At 35.6% G+C, this 15,262-nt stretch overlaps 1 protein-coding gene across 2 annotated transcripts in view; it reads left to right on the top strand.

Moving 5' to 3' along the window:
* LOC149421636 (G protein-coupled receptor dmsr-1-like) overlaps positions 1–15,262 on the top strand; it is a 418,612-nt gene that overhangs the window by 142,025 nt on the left and 261,325 nt on the right. The window lies entirely within an intron of this gene.

Here is a 15,262-nt window from a genome sequence, read left to right on the forward strand (position 1 = left end):
TTTTAGGGACGATTAGTAACTTTACAATAGCGTTTTGTACAACTTGGACTTGTTTCTGATTGGTTTCAGTAGTATTTCCCAATTTTGTTCCCCATATACTTAAATATGCTATTAGCTACTACACATAATTAATTGTGGCTTAAAATGGCTTTTGCCTGGTTTTGTGACCAGATAGGAAAAGCGAAGTACTTCCCAACCTTCCTCCTAGTCATTTATAGTACTCCTACTCAGTATACGCGTAGGAAACGTATGGAAATGATAAATATTTAATTCTCACGATGACGCTGCAATATTACAAAATTCCATATGAACGTAATGATATAATAACAATATGTATCCGAATATTTTACCCGACGTTTATTCGCGTTGGCATTCGGAAGAATTACGCCGGACGTTTACGTAAAATGTATAAAATGCCATCTCGTTAGGTTACTCTAGTCGGTATTCGCAAGTCGGGCGTAATTTAATGTCGTGACTCCTAGAATATGCGTGAGACATTAGCGGCGGGTAAGGGCACCAGTTAGAGCAGTGGAAGGCAACCCACTGCTCGAACCGGTCCGCGGGCCGCGTGCGGTCCACAAGCCCATTTCGTGCGGTCCCAATATTAAAATAACAAACAAATTGCGGTAGAAAACATTCAACGGCTTGTGTTCTGTTTTGCAAAAGGGTTTAGCAGAAATACATTTTTTTTTCATGTTCAGAATTTCGTGATTCGATCATAATAATTGTATAAAAAATTTCATTTTCGCAGTGCAGCGCCTTTTTGTTGAGTTACATGTTTGATGCATTTTAAAGGTTTCCGTTTTAGAAAATACTGTAACTTTCCGTACGATAAAAATAAACAGCATTTATTAATTTGACATACGCATATTAAAATTTTTGCTTGCCTTCTCTATTTTTTAAAATTGTATTTATAAGTATATGTTACATGATTAATACATTTATTTAGAGAAGATACATTAGAGCACCATACTAGGTAGCTGCCTGTTTTATGGTGCCCAATGGAGGAATGGTTAGTTTTAATTTAAGTCTAGTGTAAACATATTTTGGCAGAATTATAAAAAAAATTGAAAATTGGGAAAAAAAATTTTCAATTAATCACAAAAATTTCCAAAGTTTTCTATAAAATAAACACAAATATATAAAGTAGTACACATATGTAAATACATACATACACATGCACACGCAAGTATATATACATACATATATGCATATACATATACATACATACACAAAACATACATATACTTACATACATATATCTTCTTCCTCACATATGTAAACAATATATACACCTCTATCTGAGTACGAGAAGCAGGTTGCCGACACTATCCCACTCACTCATAAAGAAATCCCCAAGCGCGTTCCTGAAACTGTCGTATTTGGCAATTGACTTTATTTCTATTGGTAAATTGTTGAAGATTTTAGGAGCAATAAAATTAAATTGTGACTCTTCGCAACAAAACTTCCGTCCATCTATTTTGAATCAGCCGTTCAAAATTGCAAGTACTTGAATATTTTCCTTAATATTTTGGGATGATAAAAATCAAAAGCATTTATTGTTTTGGCCTGATGTTAAATTTATGACCGAGGTGCTATCTCAAATAGTTTTATTAAAAAAAACAGCATATTACAAAATTCAAATAGGTTTGCGACACAATCGACTTCAAAGTTAACCACGTCAAGCTACGTACCCTGCCACCTTCACCCCACGTACAAATTGAAAATAAGTATATTGGCCCTCCGGCTGAAAAGGTTGATCATCACAGAGTTGAGGTTAGGTATCACATCCCTTCATTTCTTTATTTCGTCCACATATAGTGGTTTGGTAATCCCTAGACAGACATACACGCGGGACCGAGTAACGTATTATTTTGTAAGAGCACACTTGTGAAAGTTGCGGAAACAAAGTTATATCCAGTATAGAAATATCAACTCGTCAAGTGTCATCTCAAACCCATAAATTGTATGAAAAGGGCGTACAATGACTTTTTTATGATTTTCGCAAAGCATAAAGAAAAAGATTTGTTTTTTTATTTTTTTCTGCAGATTAGATATAAAAATACGAATAGCTAACTGAATAAAAGAGAATAAAAGTCACGTCAAGTCTGTCGATTAATTATATAAATCATTCAGCAAATTTTCAAGGCAATTTTTAGTGATATTTGGCAAAAAATATTATATTTTAAGAACTCAAGAAAAGATTTTTTGTGGAAATAATTTTTGAGGTCGCGATTCTTAGTACCTAACGCTATATACGTAACGCATATGATTTAGAATTCCTACTATATTATAGTACATCGTTTACCGTAGGGAAGTTTCACCACAGAAACACTACTGTTCTAGTTTTTGTTACATCATGAATTTTAGAATCATTTTCAGTCATCAAAAACATTTTCACTAATCGGACATTCAATGGATTCGTTGCGAAGGTACCTATATGTACTCCTGGTTACCAAAAATCAGTACTCTCTTGAAAGGACAGCTTATCTCCCTTTATGATGTTTTTAAATGATGACATATTTTTTAATTCGTCAATTTACCGCCGCTCCAGGAACCGTTTATTGGAGAACAAACAAACACCTCTGCCGACAGTCACCACAAGTGCTTCGCTATGTTTGGTGATTTAGCAGGGGTGCCCGGGTTCATCGGACGTGGTGTGTTCAAGATACGCCTGCTCACCAGCTGCGTGGCTTACCGGATCGGGAGAGACTGCTTTGGACAGGTCTTTTGACCTCTCCAACTTGTCTCTCTTGACGCATAACCTTGCGCCGCTGCGGGAGAGATGGGTCATTCGTCCGTTATTCCTGGACACACTGACCCTGATTCCTACCAATCCCTCATACCCTTTTCCTTCCCAGAACTTCCTCGCCCTTCTTTCCTTAAAAAACCCTCCTCATAGGCCCTGTATTATTATATCATATTATTTTCCTCAAGGCCTCCTGTGTGGGGTGGAGTTAATGTAAAAAACAAACATATATTTATATTTTCAGTTGTATTTTTTTCTTAAAAGGTTCCCAGCGTTTCAAAAATCTGACGTAAATAAACTTTACAATTTGTGAATCCAATACACACTTGCATACAAATAAACACACATTCATTTACATACAAACATATAAGTATTTCCATACAAACGTGCCATAGTGGCGGGCATTCCAACTTTTTCTAAGACATCCCTGGCCTTTAATCGACTTTCGCCTTCTAAACGTAGTAACCATTTCGCTGTTAAGTTGGCTGGTGTTAAGATGTAAACTTTTATATGTCTGTTTGTACAGAGTTCAGGGGACGTGCGGTACCCGCAACGATTTTTTGCAAACAAATTAAGTACATACCTTTATTCAAGTAAAATGTGTTTGTTCCACAAACTGCTGCCATAATTTTGTTACGGTTGACGTTTATTTCCCCGTAGGCCTCGCGTCGTGTGATTCGTGATTACAGCATTATATGAGAAAAGTAGAATTCGTATTCAAAGCCAATTTATAAACATTGTGCATTAAAATAAAACATTTTATTCGTTGTTAAAGGTTTATTTAACAAATTCAAACAACTGGAGCTCCGTTACGCTTCCTTCTACTGCAAGAATCTAGAATTTGTTTTACTCATCAGCGCTTAATGGTACCTAAGGTATGTTTGAGGTTACGAGAAATAATGTTTTTGTTTTTACGCTTTCTTGAAATCAACTGAGATGATTTTTTTAAATTTATTTTGTTTCAAAATTGAAAATAATTTATTTTACCATGTAAGAAATTTTAAGTTCGTTGGATTCCATATGATTCAATTTTGCAAACGAGGACACGTTTAGACTGTAAGAAACCATTTTTTTTAAGTAATACCTACCACACAGGAGACCAAATTATCTGGAACTAGTGGGATTATAGTCTCTCTGATATGGGTAATGTTTGTGAGAAAAGTCTATAGAAAGTACCTGGCTACGCAGATCTGGTCAATAAACATCGCGATTTTAAGCTGCGATGTTTTGATTTTGGAAAGCAGTTTTTCTAGGTGTGTCTCTTTTAGTTTGTTTTTGTAAAAGTGATGAATGAACTTTTTAATAATGGTTTCTCATAACTTTCCGTTGACCCTCAAGACGTGGGCTACTTTTATTATGCGCATAAAATGGCTCGTTCGTCCACTATATGAAAAAATGACGAATATCTCTGCAAATAATGGCAGGCTGCCAAATTAAAAACAGAGATTTATTATGATTTTGTAATTGAAAAACACTCTCTCTTTAAATATTTCAATCAGACGGAATGTGTTCCTCCAGAGGTCGACGTATACTTTTGTAATTATGTCCTATTATAGGTCATCGTGTGCAGGGGCCAGTCTTGCCTCAGTTCTCTCTAGTTTAGTTCTGTTAGCACTTCGCTTAGTGTTGAGGAGTTTGTTCGGGCCGTTTTGTGTGGCGTGGCTCAGACGTCAAAGTTGGGTAAAATGTATAACCGTCGCATTTACCTACTTGTCTATTTCCGTCCCGTATCAGTGTTCGAGAAACCGTCTTCAGTGGCTCGTTCGCTGGCCACTGGCCCCGGCAGCTGGTCTGCTAATGCCTCCTAATTGAAATTGTCAAGATGCTGTACAAACAGTGGCGTGCGGTAACATTCATACCAGTGGCGGCCAGCTAATATGTGCTCCCGAGCGCCGAACAACCAACAAGATTTCCGACATGGCTAATCACAATACGAAACTCGGTTCGGTTATAATATCTCATTCAAAAGGTACCTACTTATTAAGCGCGCTTAACTTGCAGACCGACTTTGACTTGTGCCTATGTTCGTAGCAGTTCGTTTTCGATTGCGATCCAAAATTTAACTGCTTTGTCGCATATTCTGTGGAACAGTCGAAAGCGTGGGTCCATACCATTACATACTATTCTTTGCAAATAATACCATATCAAGAACGGCGTTCGGAGTTTTACCACCACATCAGAAGGAACGGTTTATTCAGTAGAAAGTTAAACTAAAACGCGTATGTTTGATATTATTGTCGATATCGTTGTTTCAATTTACCATCTGCTATTTTTCAGCGAATGTTACGCTTCTTCATACAGGATAAAACTTGTCATTAAGAGATGAGTGATGGTCAGATTACTTATTATCAGTTCAGTCAGTACTCGCCGTTGCCAGGCATTGTCTCTTGAATTTAAAACTTTTCTTACTCTGAGAAAGTTTTGAAGTTTAATTGCAGGTTATATCGATCTTGTATATCAATTATTAATAAGGCATATCAATTGCATGTTATACTAATTTATGATTACTTTTGTGTTTGTTCAACGTATAAATTAAGAATGAGTTTGAATGTGGAATACATTAAGAATAATAGGTCGAGTTTTGAAAACAAAGTGATAATAAAAAATGCCGGTCCACCTAAAACCTGAACTGATAATAAAATAAGAGTGCAAATCTGGATCGAAGAAGTTTACTCGATCATTTAACAAAACAATGTATAACAAAGCCTGTAGCTCTGTGCATGTGATCAATTGAATAGTTTATTTTGTTTTACGTGTTTAATTTACGATGTTGATTCAGTTTGGACAATCAGCGGTGTTACTGATGTAACTCACCTTTCTGAAAAAATCAAAAAACATAATTCTTATCATTTACATTTACAAAAAGTTTTGAGCTTAAAGGTTTTAGGAAAAGTTGACATCAGAATGCAATTGGATTCAGGCTACCGTGCCTAAGGTAAACACCATAATGAGCTATTTAATAAAAATCGATACAGGTCAAATTTCCTAGAACATGATTTCAATGTGACGCTTAAAACGTATGACTTCCTAAATAAAGTTCAGTACCTAAAAGGTAAACTCTGTGCAATTTACGCCCGCGACGATTTTTCAAAAGCTAACGGCGCTTTATCAATTTTACAACTTTTTTATAGTACTTGTTTATTAGAAGACTTTTCCGAGACTGTGAAATTACTAAAACTTTTGTGCACCATTCGTGACCTTTGGAATGACCTCAGTTGAAAGCTAAAGATGTTTCTCAACGTTAAAAAGAATAAAATCTTTTAACACGTTGAGCCAGGACAGACTGAACGCACTATCAGTGTTAAGCATTGATAGAGGTCTTTGCTAAACAAAATGAACAGAGAATAGAACTTCTTTATAAATAGGTATGTACCTTTATTTAATTTATTTTACGACTTAATGTTGTAATCCGGTGAACCCCCACATATTTTGACCACCGGCCGCCACTGATTCATACACGGAAAAAACTTACTGATAGAAAATATTGCTAATTTGTTAAGAATCTCTTCAAATTGTACGTGATCCGGTTAAAAATGGGATTTGCAGGCCCTTAACGAATGAATTGAGAGGTTTCTTATTGAGGAATTTATTGTCACGATATTTTTAAATTTTTCTTAAGTGAATACCGCATAAGAGACCCAACTGCGAACAAACGTCTGGAGCCAGTGAGACTATGGCATCCCTAATTAGGGTATGTTGTGAGGCTGAAGGTATTGGGAAGGGGAAGTAGATGGGGGAGAGGAAGGTGGGGGAGTACCTGGCCTTTCAGATCTGGTCACCAAACTCGGCTAAAGCCACTTCTGTCAATTCCGAATGGTGGTCCTTTACACCAGGGCGATACTGAGAGTTTCTATATACTTTAAATTACTAAATTGTGAAACAACACAAATTCATGCATTAAAATTTAACCCACGACCTTCGGCTTGCTAGTCTAGAGTCTTACCTCTCGACCACGGAGGCCGATGTTGGAACACGTGTTCATAAAAATCATAATATTTTCTCATTTGGTCATTATATAACATCAAGGTATGGTGCAGGTGCATCAAAACGTGTTCCGATATATTAGGAATGTACTATTAATTTATGAGGAAATGGTCTGAAATCCCGTTTTTAATTTGAAGAAAACTTTAATAACTGAGCAATACTAATTTTTCTCCGTGACATCCTTAAATTTTGAAAGCGATAAAGTATGTTTTGCACTAACCATCGTGTCCCCAAATATATACGAGTGTATATCAGTTTATACATTTGTGATTAGAGCACACAACGACGTGATCTACCCTCAGAATAATTAATAAATAACTATGCAGTCGGTTATAATGTTGTGTACGAATATTGGAGTTACCACTGTAAAATAGTTTATTGACCTAAGTCTTCACTCAATATTTCCGGAAAAAAAAAAATTATATTTCGTAAAATTATTATTGAATTGTAATATTTTATTTAATCCACATCACAAAATATGAATGCATTTTGCAGCATAGCTTTGAGCCCTTTGCACCGGTAAATCGTTAAAAGGTCAGTTTAATAAATAGTATTAAAAGTTTTCTTGTTTTATATTTGTCAATATCAATAGATACTATGAGAAAATGATGTGTTCATTGATATTTGAATTATTTTGCACATCAAATGAAGAGTTTTATTACGTAACGTGGTTTTTTTAAACACCCTTGTCATAACATGTAAAGTGTATTAATGTATCATTGAATAAGAAGATAATACTAATAAATCTAAAGAAAACATGAAACAGAACAAGCTTCAAAAAATAAAAATATTAGAAACAAACCGGGACAGGCGGAAGACAAGAGATCTTGGCTTCGATTCCTAGTTGTGACCGTTCTCTTTTTTATAATCTGTGGCTTGTGCTGTTTCATGTTTCTTTTAGATTTATAAGTTTTTTTATTTTTATATTAACTCCACACAGGAGGCCCTGAAGAAAATAATTTCCCTCAGGGCCTATGTCATCTTTGGGGATGCTGTGTGGAGGGTCTTTTTGTGGAGAGGAAGGAGTGAACATGGGTCTTGAAGAGTCCCATGTTGTAGGAGGGAGGAAACACAGAGGCCGGCAGTTCGTTCCACAGCCGAGCTGTTGAACTTAAGAACGAATCGTAGAAGCGACCCGTTCACATGTGACAAATGTCAACCGTGTACAAATGTTGGGCGCGCGTTTGGCGTGTATCCCGACTACGCACCGGTGCCGAAGGGATCAATGACGCTAGTTCCTCAGAGCATCTTCCATTTTAATACCGATAGAACAAGGACAGCATACCTACCTGACGCCTGTGCTCTAAAGATTGCAGTCCGTTTGTTGAGATTGGGGAATCTATCAAACGGACCGCCCGTTTTTGCACAGAGTCAAGGGTTTTTTTCAGGTATTTAGGGGCTCCGGACCAGAGATGGCTGCCAAATTCAACAGTAGGGCGCACTTGCGATTTGTACAGGGTCAGCAGTTGTGTACTATTAAAGTATCTGCGGGCCCTGTATAGTACGCCCAGCTTCTGAGAGGCCAGCTTTACTCTGGCTTCGATGGAGCCCCCATACCTGAGCTGGTCACTTATAGTTACACCAAGCATATCAATGGAAGGCCTGTTCGGAAGATTGCTTCCGTTGAAGGAGACTAGATTATCATTTAGATCCCTTTTAGACGTAATCAGACAGGATTGGGTCTTTGAAACATTAAATTCGACAAGATTATTTTTACCCCAGGAGGAAATACTCTCGAGATAACCGTCCATTCTCTGCTTCAAAGCCCTCCGAGCCGTTGGAGTTTGTGTGCCCTTTGGGGGCTTGTCAAACAAAAAGCTATCATGAACTGTACTGTCATCCGCGTAACAATGAATCGGTGCACATGTCAAAAGGTCATTGATGTGCAACAAAAACAAATTTGGAGACAGAACCGATCCCTGTGGGACGCCAGCGTTTATAGAGTGTGAGGATGAGGTGAAACCGTCAGCAACTGCCTGAATCGACCTATCCCTTAAAAAGTCAGCAATCCACGTACACAGGGATGCGGGAAGTCCGTAAGAAGGCAATTTGTTGACAAGTCCTCGGTGCCAGACCCGGTCAAAGGCCTCGGATATGTCTAGTGCGACCATTTGGGTCTCACCGTGACGTTCCAGGCACCGCCCCCAAACATGCGACACATACGCGAGAAGATCACCGTACGAGCGGTTCCGCCGGAATCCGTATTGACGGTCGTTGATAATTTTGTTCTTCTCGAGGTATGTGAGCAGTTTGTCGTTGATCACACGTTCCATCACTTTGGACCGAACTGATGTGATCGCTATGGGGCGGTAGTTGGCCGGGTTGGAGCGGTCACCTTTCTTGGGAATAGGGTGAATGACCGCTTTTTTCCAACCAGAGGGCACAGTGCCACACTTCGTAGTATGTTCTTCTTCAATGATACATTACATTGATAGGTAATCTTCAAAATAAATTAAAAGACATTAAGTTGTTACTGCATTTATTTAATTCACATAGGAATCCATAATAATGTACTGCACGCCCCTGCCGTGCAATGATATTTTGACCATCTCCGTACCGAGTACGAGCATACCCTATATATACATAGTTTTGTTAGTTTGTGTCAACTCGCGTCTTGTACGCACACAATGTGGAAAGTTCTCCAAGTCTTGTTACTCGGGGTAATAGCAAGAACAAAGGCCCTCTTTTTAATACCCAAACTTTCCGTATAAATCATATGTAACTTGATGCAAAGTTCTGTTGCTTACATTAGTTCTAGTTAATGGTAATGGCTCTTTCCTGAAAAACTATACTGCTCAAATGTATGTACAATGTACACTTGAATCGCGTTAATTTGCTTATTATTTTAACGACTTGTTCTATTTTTACTCAAACGAACAATGAAATTGACAGGACTGAAAGCACACATTCCGAGAAGTAATTAATTGCAACACTCGCCAGTTCATTACTGTTAAATTTATAAAATGTAATCCGTATTTATGTGCTAGGGATTTGAGCAAAATTTCGTTCGCATGTAGACTATGTAATGCAAATGTTTATTTATTTTACGTACGTAATGACAGGGGAAAGTATTAAAACTTAAAACTCAATGAAATCTTATTTAGAAATTTGAATTAAAAGTTATGTCATTGATTTTCCAAAATTCATATATCTTAAGGCTGGCCGCATTCATACGTTTTCCGTATTCGATTTCCGAATTCGTTTTCCGTATTCGGAATTCCGTGAGACTAGCGCAAACGTTCGTTTTTCTTCATTCGTAATGTATAAACATCAGTACCAGTGTTGCCAACAAGGGCGATATATCGCCATTTAGGCTACTCAGAGCGAGAATCGGCGCCGAAAAAATCTAAAAGGCGACTGGTCGCCAATTAAGCTACTTCAAAAACATGTCCCGAAATTCTCTAGCCACCCCCCCACCACGAAATTTTTATTTTCACGTAAAAACATCAATTTTAAACATGTCCCACCTAACAGCAAATTCGGCTACTTTACGCTACCTTATGTATGAGAAACGGCGATATTAGGTCAAGATCCGTTGGCAACACTGAATTACGAACAGAAATTTCCGTACGTTTGCGTCGGCACAAACAAACTGTATGCAATAGCTGCGTTCCACATGACGTCATTAGGTTTTTTCCATCCGGTTTCTCCGAACGCGCCGGCTCGCATTCGGAACGTGCGTAAGGAATTTGTTCCGTTCGGAATTAAAACGAACGTGTGCGGCAGTTAATGTATTTTCTACTGATTCCGTGCATTCGGATGTCCGAATACGGAAAACGAATTCGTAAATCGAATACGAAAAACGTATGTATGCGGCCTGCCTAATATGTCAATGACTTCTAATTCCTATTAAAAACATCTAAATTCATGTTTCGTTCACAAAACTGGATGTTATGTACCTCTCACCTTAGTTAATACTTAATGAAGACAGTGTATGTAAATGAAATAAAATGCGGTCAATGTTTATACATTGACCCGATAATCAATCTATTGTTTATCTTATTTAATCAAGTGATAAAGGAAAGTAATACTTTTTGAATTCAACTATCTTAAATGGGACTAACGTTTGTACGTCGCAAAGATCTAAAGTTTTTTCATTACATCAAAAAAAGATTTCATCTTGTAATACGAGAAGGATCAAATAATATTCTACCGTTCCTGAAAGAATTGGTCTTAAGGGTTGTAAAATCATTTTTCCAACACACAGCAGTGAGGGGAAGCCCATAAATATATCATCCGTCATCCGGGTGACTTATTCCACCCCCTTGTAGTTCTGTGCTCCGGAGTTACAGAAGAAGAATAGAAGCTTAGGTTTAGATTGAGGAAACCTTAATAATTGTTTGATGTTCTCTTTTATTCAGTCAAAAGGTTTCTGTTTGTTCCCTGTACACACTTGTAAATAACAAGTATCGCTGAACTCACGCACTAAGCCAGGCTTTTATATATTTATTTAATTGCATACACAACTACTGTACTCATACATTTACCATTGACATAGGTACAACCATGGAAGTAAGAATCTAAGGAATGGCAATCTGTATGGAAAGTATGCAGCTTCTAGGGCATACTTGAGGTCAAGGTCAGACCGTTTGAAATTTTGGGAGAAAAAATTTGTACAGACATCATTCGCTCTCAGTTACTCTTCACGACAGGTTACTTGATTTGTTTCCGTGTTTTATTCTTTTGAGTGAAAAATGGTTTTGTATTCTGTGATTTTATTTTCCAACAAAAACGATAAAAAATCTAAATTTTATGGCGGTATTACATATCACAAGTGAGTATTTCTAATATATTTTCTTAATTATTGTAGTGTTTAAATTTAAATACATTTATTTGTCCGTAACGTTCGTACAACTTGAATTACCTTTTTAAGTTTACCTGTATTTAACCGAAGGTGCCCAGAGCCGAATTAGTTAAAATTAGCATTTAAAGTTTTATAAGTATAAAGTTCTCACTACTATATATAAATATATATATAAGTGTTTAAATATGTAACGCATCAATAATTGTTTACTTGCATTTGTTTAATAACATATTATGACGTGTTTTTTATTAATAAATTAACTTTCTTTACCCATTAAAAAAAAAACTAGTCAAAACTCCTTGCATGTTCTATCGTGTATGAATTCGTTTAATTTTAATATGTCAAAGATACAACATTGTTGCCAAAACAAAATAAAATAATTATATCGAGTACGGTTTTAAAATCTTTTGTGGAAAGGGATAATTTTTAATCCGTGAAAGAACACTTGTATGAGTAATTTCGAACAATTTTATGCCAATATCTGATCGATCAATGTTGGCCAACATTTGCAATACAAATTGGTACACTATAGTATTATCATATATAAACTCAAAGTAAGAGAACATATGATATATGAACAATGTATAAGCCAGGTTCAAGTCTTTTTGAATTCGGATAGGAGTTATCATAACCTATTATAAATTATCACTTTTAATATAGAATTAACTATGTATCTTCGTACTCCCAACTTTGTATTGTAAAATAAATATATGACTGTATGATGAATACGATGTACGATATCGTGCTTGGCGGAGTTTTTGAATAATTTTATTAATAAACTGTAATTTGATTTTATTTTACTTTATTAATATCATTATTTTTATAAATTATAATAATATTTTATAGTTTCTAAGTCATAAATATCACAACTGCCACTCTACAAATAATTCAACACTCCTCACACACCAACACTAAACCAGTCTTTAATTCACCGACATACACTAGCATAAAACACGACCACAAAATCAAATATACTTATCGTCATCTAGTTACACGATTAAATTTGGAATGAACTCCTTACAATATATTGCATATAAGCAATACAACGCATTACCTAGTAATCTAAAACTTCCGGCAACGAACAAAAAACATTGACAAAAGCTCCTAAAAGCTATTTCCTCAACAGTTTTATTAATTAAACACAATCTTTCTTTCGAACTCCGTAATAACATCTGCGTTTATTTATTTTAATGTATTTATGTTGTCTTGTCCTTATTATAATGTTGTCTTTCCCGAAATGAGTTTCGTAAACTCACTGGGAATAATACATTATAACTTTGTTACTATTTTGTAATGTATTATCTTGTAATAAATAAATAAAAATGAATATTATTTTTTATTATTATAACCTACGACTTAGTGTGTAAATGCTTCTCTCATAATCACGAGCTATTAACGCAAACGATGGTGATTAAAAGCTTATTACAAAAAAAACTTACGTGTACGTTACCAGAATTATTATTGTATTATTTGTATCTTGGTTGTTTAATAAAATAATCAAATAAAATGCAGATACACTAGATTTTTTATAGTTACTAACGAAGATGTAAGATGTATATTATCAAAACCAATGTAACTTTTTAAACATTTTTTTATATTTTTAAGAATAATCCTTTTGAATATTTGTTTTATGGTGGATGTATTTCTGAGCAAGTACGAATATTATATAAATATTTTATTTTTTAATAAAAAGATTACATCGTAGACGAAAAATTACTTAACATAAGTCCCCAATGCGGCCCTGTATCTACTTGTCGTATTACCATGACAACAGTAGGTTTAGGGGGGAACTTTACTCCAAAAATATGCTTAATTCTCTAGAATAGAATATGGGTTCCAATTCCTTTCCATGGCTTCTTACTTCCATGGGTACAATAATAAGATTTCTCTTTCTTCTGTCGTTAACCATTAACAGTTAGTTAATCGTTAGCCATTAACAGTAAGATGTTAGGTACAATAGTAGAAAACTATAATTACTATAAGAGATGATAAATACCTACTTTAAAATAAAGAATAAACAAATGTATCGGTAAAACTGTGTATTCAGCTGCATGTATCATTTCTATGTAATAATGAACTTATGCGGAAATTTCTGTGTATTCCCAAATGGTTTACTTTTGTCACTAGGCGAATGAGGAGATGCAGGTCATACTGTCTACTTTAATTATTCCTAAAGCAATTACATATTTATGTGTCAGTACAACTATGTAGCTTAAAATTAAAATAGAAAAATATGTGATTTATTAACAATACATCAAGTTTCTGTGTCAAAGAAAGGGGTTCAAAAATAATGCTGGCAAACTAGAGTATTCCCGACAAAAGGGTTATTTAAAAAAATCCGCATTTAATAATATGACCGGTTGGTGGCTGAGAGCCTTTACTAATGCATCGGGTTCCCACCCAAGCGTCTTGGGTTCAATTCCTCGGCTCGCTAAAGACTGCTGTACACCATCCTTTTTCATCAAGTTTGTCTATTTATAGCGATTTGGGATAAAAAAGGACATGTTCTATTTCGGTAGTTGGTACCGTAAGTGGTATATCTATGTTGGTACCGATTGTCAAACAGTTTAAGGCGAAGCTTAATGCGAAATCACTGTTTTGATTAATCTTTATAACGAAGTGGTATACATTATGAAAACCAAAAAATATGCTTTAGTTAAATTGAAGGTTTTCCTATCGCTTCGCTTGAGTAGAATACAAATAAAAAAATAAATTACTAAATAAAAAATAAAAATGCAAACTACTACAAATAATATTTTTTCAATAGAAATGTATGAACTCGTAAAGGAAACAACTTTAAAAAAATACAGTTTTATAGCTAATGTTATCTGTGACAGTTTCACTTGACCAACTTTTTTGCTTTCTTATAAAATTATTTTCAAAATAAGTAAGAACCAATTTTTTGCTTGAAATCGAACGTTCTAGACTCCGTTTGTCAAGCGATTTTAATGCCTATTACCTAAGATATAAGGTATACCAAGATACTTAGACATCTGTCATCACAATTTTTTTTAGTTAAAACGTTATATGTTTGTTCAGATTTATTATTTAAATTTTAATAAAGAAACTTCAATATTACAATATGTGTTTATTATGTATTGTGGATGTGCATCACTGTTAGGTACTGTGAATTTCGCGTGTATGTTTGATGAATAGACATTTTGTTTTGGGGACGTCATACACGAGAACTTTGCAAATTAGTGTGTTAACTTCATATTGCAACATAATATTATTTATTAATTAATAGAGACAGCTTGGAACTTACTTGAAACGTTTTGGAGAAACTAAAACCGTCGGGTTGGATAACTCCAAAGCCTTTGATAGCGTCTGGTACCGGGCGCTTGTCGGAAAGTTACCATCGTATGGGATCCATTCAACCATGCATAGATGGATTGCGGACTTTCCCAATTCAAACAACAACAATTCAAACTGTAGTTGACGGTTCTTCTTCCACTCCACTTCCACAAGGATCTGTGCTGTCACTGACGCTGTTTTTGTTGCACACCAAGGATCTCGTTTAATGTGCACCAATTCATTGCTACGCTGATTGCACCGTTCACGCGGGCTATTTTTTTGACAAGTCCCTTTCCACTCTTGATATCCGTACAGATTGAAAAGTTTTGAGACAAAAGTTAACCACTATCTCTAGATGGTTCGTGGCTGGGGTAAGGTCAACCTGGTCAGTTTCAACGTCTCAAAAACGCAAGCGTGTCTGATTTCGGCAA

This window comes from Hesperophylax consimilis, chromosome 8 (genome assembly GCF_061612785.1).
Source record: "Hesperophylax consimilis isolate HC1 chromosome 8, BYU_Hcon_1.0, whole genome shotgun sequence".
NCBI lineage: Eukaryota > Metazoa > Arthropoda > Insecta > Trichoptera > Limnephilidae > Hesperophylax > Hesperophylax consimilis.